The sequence below is a fragment of the Myotis lucifugus genome, unplaced genomic scaffold (assembly GCF_000147115.1).
Source record: "Myotis lucifugus unplaced genomic scaffold, Myoluc2.0 scaffold_50, whole genome shotgun sequence".
Taxonomy (NCBI): Eukaryota; Metazoa; Chordata; class Mammalia; order Chiroptera; family Vespertilionidae; genus Myotis; species Myotis lucifugus.
The window spans coordinates 5,839,069-5,849,433 of NW_005871098.1; positions in this window are offsets into that span (position 1 = coordinate 5,839,069).

Below are 10,365 nucleotides of genomic sequence, written 5' to 3' on the forward strand. Positions count from 1 at the left end.
ACTTTCACAAATTTCACACTTTCAAATTAGCCTTCAAACCTTCTTTCTATGTCCTTCAAAAATGCATAACCATGCCTCAGACCTTCCATTAAGTATTTCTCTTTATCCTCCTCCTATCACACCAAAGCTATGCTTTCCAGTTAGTTAGAACTCTTAGCCTTAATTTTTAGGTGACATGTAAATAGTTAACATTCCTCAGGTTAGCAATACATTCATATTTTTTAAGAGACACAAACAGAAATTTCACTAGCTAAGCAATGTTAAACAACAAAGACACATATTTAAACAATAAAGACAGATAACATTTCCCATTAAAAACTTTGAATCACCACGGAAACTCAGGAGATGTTTAGAAGGTTGTTTTTTTCAAAGGAAACAAAACAAAACAGAAACAAACAAAAACACTTTTACACAGGCACATGCCACATTTACACCACAAAATACCAACAAATCAGTTTCAATTGTGCCGAGATACAGAACAAGTCCCTGAACAGAGGCAGTAGAAAACTGCCTAGGAACGCTTCTCTTCTACCTTTTTTAAAAGACAGGCCAGACTCGAATCCTTTGCCAGTCCGAGTTTTGACTTCTTTCCTGGAAGTCCCAGAGACGGTGAATACCATCTAGAAGCCATTTCTCCAGATACAGGACAAGTCCCTGAACAGAGATCCTTGATAACCTAGATCAGTAATCCATTCACACAATCCCCCAAAAGTTAAAGAGGAAGGAAAGAACCATTCAATGTCCTCGAAGAGGATTTCGGCAAAATGACAAAATCGACAGACTGAACACATTGGACTCACAAACAATAACCAGAACCAAAAAAGGCTAACAAACAAAGCCAAAAAGGCTTACAAACAAATCCAAAACCAAAGCCAAAAAGGCTCACAAAAATCCAAAACCAAAAAGGCTAACAAAGACAAAACAAACCAGACAAATGCAACCTAAGGTTGCCCAGACCAGGACCCCCAGACGCCGTCGCGTCGGGCATCGGACTCCGAGGTTCCGCTGCGTCCAGCCCTCTTTTGAGTCCACCACCAGTGACTGGTCCCAGAACCTACCTCTAGAGGTTTTTCAGGTGACTCCGATGAATTTTTTAGGGACTGGCGAACGTCCCCTGCCCGTTCGCTGGATCCGAAGGGAGTTCTCCGGGGCCCTGGAACTTCTCAGGGTGCGCATCCCCTAGAGATCCCTCAGTCTCCACGAATGGCTCAGGGGAGGTTTTGCCTCCCTTTGCGTCCGAAACAGCACCCCTAAAGGGCTGCATCTCACTGGAGCCTCCAAATGTTGTAATGTACCCCGCGAATCACAGAAGGACGCCTCAAGAAGTCGAATTAAAGAGTCACATTTATTGCAATCCGGGACTATGAGGGGCCATCCCCAAATCTCATAGCAATAAGATGGTGGCAAAACCAGACTTATATAGGCAAAAATCACAAAGGTATTGATTACATCCCAGGGTTTGGAATGAGGCACCTGGCTCGCAAAAAAGCAGATTACAGAAGCAGAATTAAGCATGTTAATTACAGTTTCGGGTCCCGGGGTCACTGAATTGACAGAAATACATTATCTAGAGCCTTTGGGTAACCTGGGTTAAACTTAGGCATGTTATCTAAATTATAGTTCTGGGTCTCCGGATCACTGAGTTGATAGAAACACATTATCTAGAGCCATCGAGGCAATTTAGAGTAATTGCATTGTCCTGGTCTTAGGACCACTGAGTCAACTGGAACGCACCACCTGTGGCCACTAAAACAATTTAGGGTAATTGTGCTGTCCTGTTTCCCAGGTACAGAAGAATGTGCTTCGATAACCAGTAAGATCACAATCAATGGGATAGTCATTCAATCAATAAGTCATTCAATCGAATGGGATGACTTATACAATTCAGAAAATTAAAATAACCTGTCCATTGTTAAACAAAGCAAATAGGTACCATACTTCAATGGCTAGACAAGTTGTTCCTACAGGAATTTGGGGACCTGTGCCACCAGGAATGTCAGGTTTAGTCCTAGGAAAGAGTGAAAATACGCTAAAAGGACTAACTGTTTTTCCTGGAGTCATAGATTCAGAATATAAGGGAGAAATCAAAGTAATTTTAGAATGCAAACATATTATGCAAATTATTCCAGGACAAAAAATTGCTCAGCTCCTGCTTTTACCTTATATTCAGCAAGGTGAAGTTACAAATAGGAAGAGAGGGACACAAGGATTTGGAAGCTCAGATATATATTGGATACAGGAAATTAGCAAGACCTGTCCTATGATTAATCTAAAAATAGAGGGAAAAATGTTTAAAGGTCTAGTAGACACAGGAGCAGATATTAGTGACATCAGTCAAGAATTCTGGCCTCCAAGTTGGTTCATGGTAGAAGCTATGGGCTCTATCACAGGTGTTGGAATTCTTGATAACACGCAATGCAGCGCTGCAGTGTTAAAGTGGAAAGATGAGGAAGGACAAAAAGGATGGTTTCAGCCTTATATTGTCTCTGGAATTGCAGTCAACTTATGTGGACAAGACATTTTAGAAGGTTTATAAGCTTTTATTATTACTGGAAAAAGACAACAGTTAATAACTCAGATAGGATATCAAGCTGGTCAAGGTTTAAAAAAAGATAATCAGGAGATTATCTTAAAGAACCCATTCAGGCCAAAGAAAACACAGGAAAACAAGAATTAGAATATCAGCCTTTTTAGGAGTGGTCACTGCTGAATCTCCTCACCCCCATGCTGAGCCTATACAATGGAAAGATGATAGGCCTATATGGGTGGATCAGTGGCCATTAACCAAGGAGAAATTAAATCATATTCATGAATTAAAACAGGAACAAGTAGAGGCTGGTCATATAGAACCTTCCAATAGTCCTTGGAATACTCCTATATTTACTATACCTAAGAAGGCAGCAGGAAAATGGCGATTGTTACATGTTCTTAGAGCCATTAATGCCACTATGCATACCATGGGAGCTTTACAGCCTGGACTCCCAGGGCCTTCACAAATACCTTTAGATTGGTCTCTTATAGCAGTAGATCTTAAGGATTCTTTCTTTACCATTCCCTTGGCACTGCAAGATAAACAAAGATTTGCCTTTTCAGTGCCATCTATTAATAATATAGAGCCTATGAAAAGATATCAATGGAAAGTTTTGCCTCAAGGAATGGCCAATAGCCCTACTTTATGTCAAAAATATGTATCTCAAGCTATTCAGCCTTTAAGGGACAAATATTCCCAGTGTTATATTGTCCATTACATGGATGAATTGCTCCTAGCGAGTCCGTGGGAAGAATAGACTTTAGCAATGTTTTCTCAATTAGAAAAGGAACTTCGTAAATGGGGCTTAAAAATTGTTCCAGAAAAAGTACAGAAAGAAATGCCTTTTAAATATCTAGGTACCATAATTGAAAACCAATATATTAAACCTCAGAAATAAGGAAAGACTGCCTTAAAACCTTAAATGACTTTCAAAAATTATTAGGGGACATTAATTGGTTAAGACCTTATCTAAAAATCTCTACAGGAGAAATGACAAATTTATTTAATATACTTAGAGGTGACTCTAATCTTTCCTCACCCCGAGTATTGACAGATGAAGCTAGAAAGGGGTTACAAAGAACTGAGCAGGCAATCTCCTTAGCCCAAGTGATACAAGTACTGCCTGAATTGCCTTTATTGGGACAGATTAATCCTACTGCAAATAGTCCCACTGGGGTCATCTTCCAAAATAAAAACTCTCTTGCTATTATTGAATGGGTCCACCTAGGTCATCAATCCTTTAAAACTGCTGTTGGGTCAATTAATATTTCAGCTTAGAAAATATTTCAGCTTAGAAAGCGCTGCAGACAGCTTAGAGGACAAGAACTCCAATGTATTTACCTTCCCCTTACTGGGAAGCAATTAGAAATGTTATTTCAGACTGATTTAAATTGGCAAATTGGACTGAGTGGATATTCAGGGGATCTTAGTTGTCACCTACTAAAAGACAAATTATTACAATTTTTATATTATACTCCTATTATTTTACCAAAAAATACTAGACAGGAACCTATTCCTGAAGCATTAACTGTTTTTACTGATGGATCATTAAATGGCAAAGGTGCTTATCATACAATGAATTTAGACCGAGTTATCCAAACTAGTCATACTTCTGTACAAAGAATTGAGCTAGAAGTTATTAAGGCGCATTACAAGAATTGCAAGAACCTCTTAATAATTATTATCTTGGATTCATTTTATGCTGCAGGCTTATTTATTTTTTTTTAATTAAATCTTTATTGTTCAGATTATTACATTTGTTCCTCTTTTTTCGCCCCATAACTCCCCTCCTCTCAGTTCCCGCCCCACCCTCCGCCCTCACTCCCCACCCACTGTCCTCATCCATAGGTGCACGATTTTTGTCCAGTCTCTTCCCACATCTCCCACACCCCTTTCCCCCCCAAGAATAGTCAGTCCATTCCCTTTCTATGTCCCCGATTCTATTATAATCACCAGTTCATTCTGTACATCAGATTATTTATTCACTTGATTCTTAGATTCACTTGTTGATAGATGCATGTTTGTTGTTCATAATTTGTATCTTTACCTTTTTCTTCTTCTTCCTCTTCTTAAAGGATACCTTTCAGCATTTCATATAATACTGGTTTGGTGGTGATGAACTGCTTTAGCTTTTCCTTATCTGTGAAGCTCTTTATCTGACCTTCAATTCTGAATGATAGCTTTGCTGGATAAAGTAACATTGGTTGTAGGTTCTTGGTATTCATCACTTTGAATATTTCTTGTCATTCCCTTCTGGCCTGCAAAGTTTCTGTTGAGAAATCAGCTGACAGTAGTATGGGTATTCCCTTGTAGGTAATTGACTTTCTTTCTCTTGCTGCTCTTAAGATTCTCTCTTTGTCTTTTGCTCTTGGCATTTTAATTATGATGTGTCTTGGTGTGGTCCTCTTTGGATTCCTTTTGTTTGGGGTTCTCTGCGCTTCTTGGACCTGTAAGTCCATTTCTTTCACCAGGTGGGGGAAGTTTTCTGTCATTATTTCTTCAAATAGGTTTTCAATATCTTGCTGTCTCTCATCTTCTGGCACCCCTATAATTCTGATGTTGGTACACTTGAAGCTGTCCCAGAGGCTCCTTACACTATCTTCGTATTTTCGGATTCTTTTTTCATTTTGCTTTTCCGGTTGGGTGTTTTTTGGTTCTTCGCATTTCAAATCTTTGACTTGATTCTTGCTCTCCTCTGGTCTGCTGTTGGGTGTCTGTATAATATTCTTTATTTCAGTCAGTGTATGCTTAATTTCTAGTTGGTTCTTTATCACAACATCGAGGGTCTCATTAGTTTTCTTGAGGCTCTCATCAAGTTTATCGGCAGTTTCTAGAAAATTATTGAAAGCCCTTAAAAGTGCGTTTTTTAGCTCTATATCCTCCATTTCTGTCATGTTTCTTTGTCTCCGCATTTTTTATGCTTTCTTGGTGCACCTCCTTGTGGTCTTTGTGCGCAGTCTTGTTGTAGTTAAGCCTTGATTGTTGTCAGCAATACTGGGGATGAATTGACCTCCAGGCTAACTGGCTATGAGAGTCAGCTGTGTCTGCAGTGGGAGAGCTTCTGTGCTGAATCTCTAGGGCAGTGCTAATCTAGCCTTTGCCTGAGGCTATCCTGCAAATGCCTCTGTGCAGGGCTTGGGCGGGGCAGGTCCCAGGGGATCTACAGGGCGGGCGGAGCGAGCAGTTATGGCTGCTCTCAGTTCTGTCCCCAGCGGCTCTGCATCTGCTGCAAACCTCGGAGAGAAAGCTGCCTTCCCGCTTCTCCCGTTTGAGTCTGGGTCCCTAGAGACTCAGCCGGATCTGGAGCTCAGAGTCTGAAACTCCCTCCCGATTGAAAACAACAACCGAGCCCTCCACCGCAGGCCCGCTCCACATGCAGTCTGCACCTTAGTATTTCACTTCAGCACTGCGCCTCCTCTGAGTCTCGTATGGTTTCCTTTTTCCTCCTAGTTGTAGAACTTCCACTCAGCCAGCCTTCCTGTGGTTCTGGATGATGTCTGTTCCGTCTTTTAGTTGTATTTTTGAAGTGGTTGTTCGAGGCAACAAACTTCGGTGTTAACCTATGCCGCCATCTTGGTTCTCTTGTGTTCCGGCAGAGTGGACTGGAAGCTGTGTGAGCAGAAGCCAGGATCAGGGTCTCTGGGGTTGGCGCTCAGACAGCAGTCACCCTGGTTTCCTGTGCTGAGTCATTCCCTCACCATCGCTGCAGGCTTATTAAATAGAATTGAAACTGCTAGTTTAAAATGGCTTAGTGACCAAAGTTTGTTTTTACTATTTAAACAAGTCCAGCAGATTGTGCAACAAAGACAATATCCTTTCTATATTACTCACATAAGGGCTCACAGTTTATTACCTGGCCCTTTGGCAAAAGGAAATGCACATGCTGATCAATTGGTTGCTTTATTAAAATAGGCCTCAGAATCTCATCAGCTTTTACATCAGCCTGCCAAAATGTTGTCCAAACAATTCTCAATCTCTCGCCAGCAGGAAAAACAGATTCTCAGAGAATGTCCCACTTGCATGTTACATCTATCTCAAGGGCCTAACACAGGAGTCAACCCTAGAGGTTTGCTAAGGGACCATATCTGGCAAATGGATGTAACACATTATACTTCCTTTGGACGCCTTGGGGCATTGCATGTCTCTGTAGACACCTTTTCAAAAGTCCTTTGGGCTACTGCATCTACAGGGGAAACGGCAAAACAGGTTATTAATCATTGCCTAGCTGCTTTTGCCGTCATGGGAATTCCAAAAATTATTAAAACTGATAATGGGCCTGCTTACACAAGCTGTCATTTCCAGCAATTTTGTAAAAAGTGGAAAATTCAGCACATTACAGGAATACCATATAATTCCCAAGGACAGGCCATTATTGAACGACAGCATCAGCGGCTAAAATCCCAACTTGAAAAACAAAAAGGGGGGATAATGATGGAGAAATCACCTGTGGGAAGGCTGCACCAAGCCTTAATTACTTTAAATTTTTTCACTTGTGATGCTGATGGCAAGACACCCATGGAGTTACACTGTTGTCAAAATAAAACAAAGGAAAATGGTCTAGTAACTAGACTCTAGTTAAATGGAAAGATCCTGAATCTGGTTTATGGTAGGGACCCGATCCATTATTAACATACGGCCGAGGGTATGCTTGTATATTTCCAGAAAATTTCTCCAAACCTGTGTGGATTTCTGCTAGAAATATTAAACTGCAACATGGATCTGAAAGAGGAACTAGCCAGATTAATGAGGACCTTGCGCCTGGAGCCACACCATGCAGCTGTGGACAATCAGCTACCCCAGCCACAAATAGCAGCCCCAGGCAACACACTGAAGATAAGGAGCGGAAGAAGAACACGGCGGACGATGAACAGCCAAGAGATGACTTGGGGAGTGACAAAGAAGACAGTCCAGAAAGCTGAACAAATTTGTGAAGAGACCAGAACCCCAAGAATGCCTGAAAATGTCTTTCTTGCCATGCTGGCGGTAATCAGCTGTGCAGTAATCTCACCAAGGGCTAATGGGGATGTCCTCCCTGGGTAAAATCCCTTACATGGACTGATCCCCCACCTAGTATAATAAATATATGGGCAAAGTATAATTACCTGGGTGTCCCCACCCGGCTTCCTTTTTTTATATGACACAAGAATCAAACTACTGCTCCTTTGTGTGTAAAATTAAAGCTGGCTAGCATCACACTAAAGGAAGGGGAAGCGAAAACCTAATTAATTACTATCACTGCTTCTGGGAAAGGCCAAGAAAATTTAACATTACTAAGACCTCCCCCCACTAAGCCGTTATGTAAAAATCTTATGAATGGCACCCACTAGCAGCAAACTTGAGAACAGTTTTTCTTTTGTGGATTGAAGCCCCTATGGGTCTGCATATAGTAATAATCAATGAAAATCAGCTGCTGCAATTGCACCAATAAAATGATATAGTTTAAAATAATAACTTCAATGAAAAATCACCTTCTTGGTGCTTAAAGTAAAAATAACACCACCCTTGATATTTTAGAAGTACAGCAGCATATTGTATAATTAACCCGGGCAAACTGAAAAATCTAATTCCTTAGATGCCTGGCAGCAACTTAAAGAATTTGCTCCTTTACTTTTGCCTTTTAGCATAACCACTATTACCTGTCTCATTCTTGCTCTTATTTCTTTAATTTTAGTCTGCAGATGCGGAATAAAATCTTAAAAGAATTGAAACTCTGCAAGCGACATATCAACCTTTATTAAGAATTTAAAGACGGGGGAAATGCTGGAAACCAAGATCAACAGTAATTAATATAAATGTGAGGAGTCTGGCAGAAGGCTGACCAGGACTCCTTTTGATATTCACAGGGTGAATAGCTACATTTTATTACCTGCTGCTGACTCAATGGCCTAAAGCAAACTCCCCCAAAACCTGACACTCTTACTGTTTAGTAAACATTACCATTGATATGTCTGTTTGCATTCTTAAAGGCAATTGTGTATTCTAGTAAATAAAAGCAGCTGGGAATGGAGACTCAGGGAGAACTTGACTGCTATGGTTGAGTTTTCCTCTGGTTTTCCCTGGTATCAAAATTAATATTTCATCTTGTGTGTCATTTGTGCATCAGCTCTTCCTCCAAGCCTTTGAAGCATGAAAGCCACGCTGGCTGTGGGCTTTCACACCCATTGTGTGAGTGTGGGAACCATGCCAGAGTATGCCGGATGCTCAAGGCCAATTAGAGTGAGAAGGCCTTGTTCAAAGTATGCTGGATGTTCAAGGCCACTCTGAACATGGGAATCTTAATCAGGGTGTCCAAAGACTATAAGCAGGTGCAAAGATGCAGACACTGTGCAGACATGCCCTTCTACAACCCAAAAGATTTATGTCACTATTTGGCTAGAAACCTCTTTTATCTAAGTAGTATTAAAGTATGTTACTAAAGCTAGAGAGATCAAGGGGAGCTCAGATATAGCTACTATGCTGTAGTGAGCTCAGATGCAGCTACTATAAGAGGCTGTGGGTCTAGAGGCAGCACATGGCTGCTCAGATAATGACAATGGGGACAGGGACTGCTGCTGCTGTGGGGGAAAGATGTATTGTTACCTAGCAGGTATGTGGCTGCTTGTTTTATGGACTACTTAAAGAACTGTTTTTGTCTAGTGGCTTCTTGTTAGCAATGGCTACATCGTGACTGGCTCCTCAATAAAGTCTCTTTTATATACCCACAACTTCTCATGGCTTCCCCGTCTACCACCCAGCATTCAGCAGGTCCAGCCCCTAGCAGAGGGACTCAGACCTGACAGTTGGTGTAGTGGAGCAGGATGAAGGACCTGTGCTTCCACACTCGGACCAGATGGCAGGACAAAGCAATGCATGTTCCCAACACTTAGTACAGCGAGCAGGGTTCAAGGAGGAACTTACTCTAACAATTAGCGCTGTGTGCAGGATTTGGGAGTAAGTGCTCTAAGAACTTGCCGGGCTCCCCCAATGGGTCAGATGCTTTGACAAGTCTGTGCTGTTTGGTCAGTTTTATAACACTTTGCACTTACCACCCTCACCCCAGGTTACTTGAACACACTATCAGCATTATTAAGACAATTGGCAAAGATTTAAAAAAAAACAAAACTTAATTGGCAACATTTGTAGAGACCTTCCAAGTTCTTTGGTCCAAAGCACTGTCATTGGTCCTTCTAAATCTCAGACCCACCCCCTTTGGAATTCACAAACTCTCACCCTTTGAGATAGTCACGGGGCACCCAATGCACTTGGTCCCTGCCCCTTGGTCCACAGCTGATAAAGGAGACGTATTTCCATACTCTGAAGGCCTGATTGCCTCTATCAAAATAACCATGTTCTGTTGCAACAATCCTTTCATAGGGCGCTCCAGGCACATGAAGACCTTCAGCCACACACTCCACAACCTGGAGGTTTTATCTACTAGAAAAGACACCTTTGGAAAGACTTGCTTCAACCTCACTGAAAAGACCTCTATCAGGCATTGCTAACCACCCTGCGCCAACAAACTCCATGGAATAGAGACCTGGATTGGGGTGACATATCTAAAGAAAGTACCTCTCATGCCTGGATCTGCACACCACCTAGTGACCCGAAAGTGAAGATTTCCTGAAATTGATGACACCTGATGAGATAGCTATTCAGGAGCTATTCCGACCAGACAAAATTCATCTTGAAGCATAGTAACCTCCATCTTGGGTAAAAACTGCTGTTTAAAATTTTAACCCTGCTATTCTGGTTTCTGTAAACGTTTGCTTGCTTAAATAATAGGGAAAATAAGACTACTCCCCATTCCAGAGAGGCCATAAACTATGCCCCAGACAGAGTTGTCAGTGCTGGCGCCA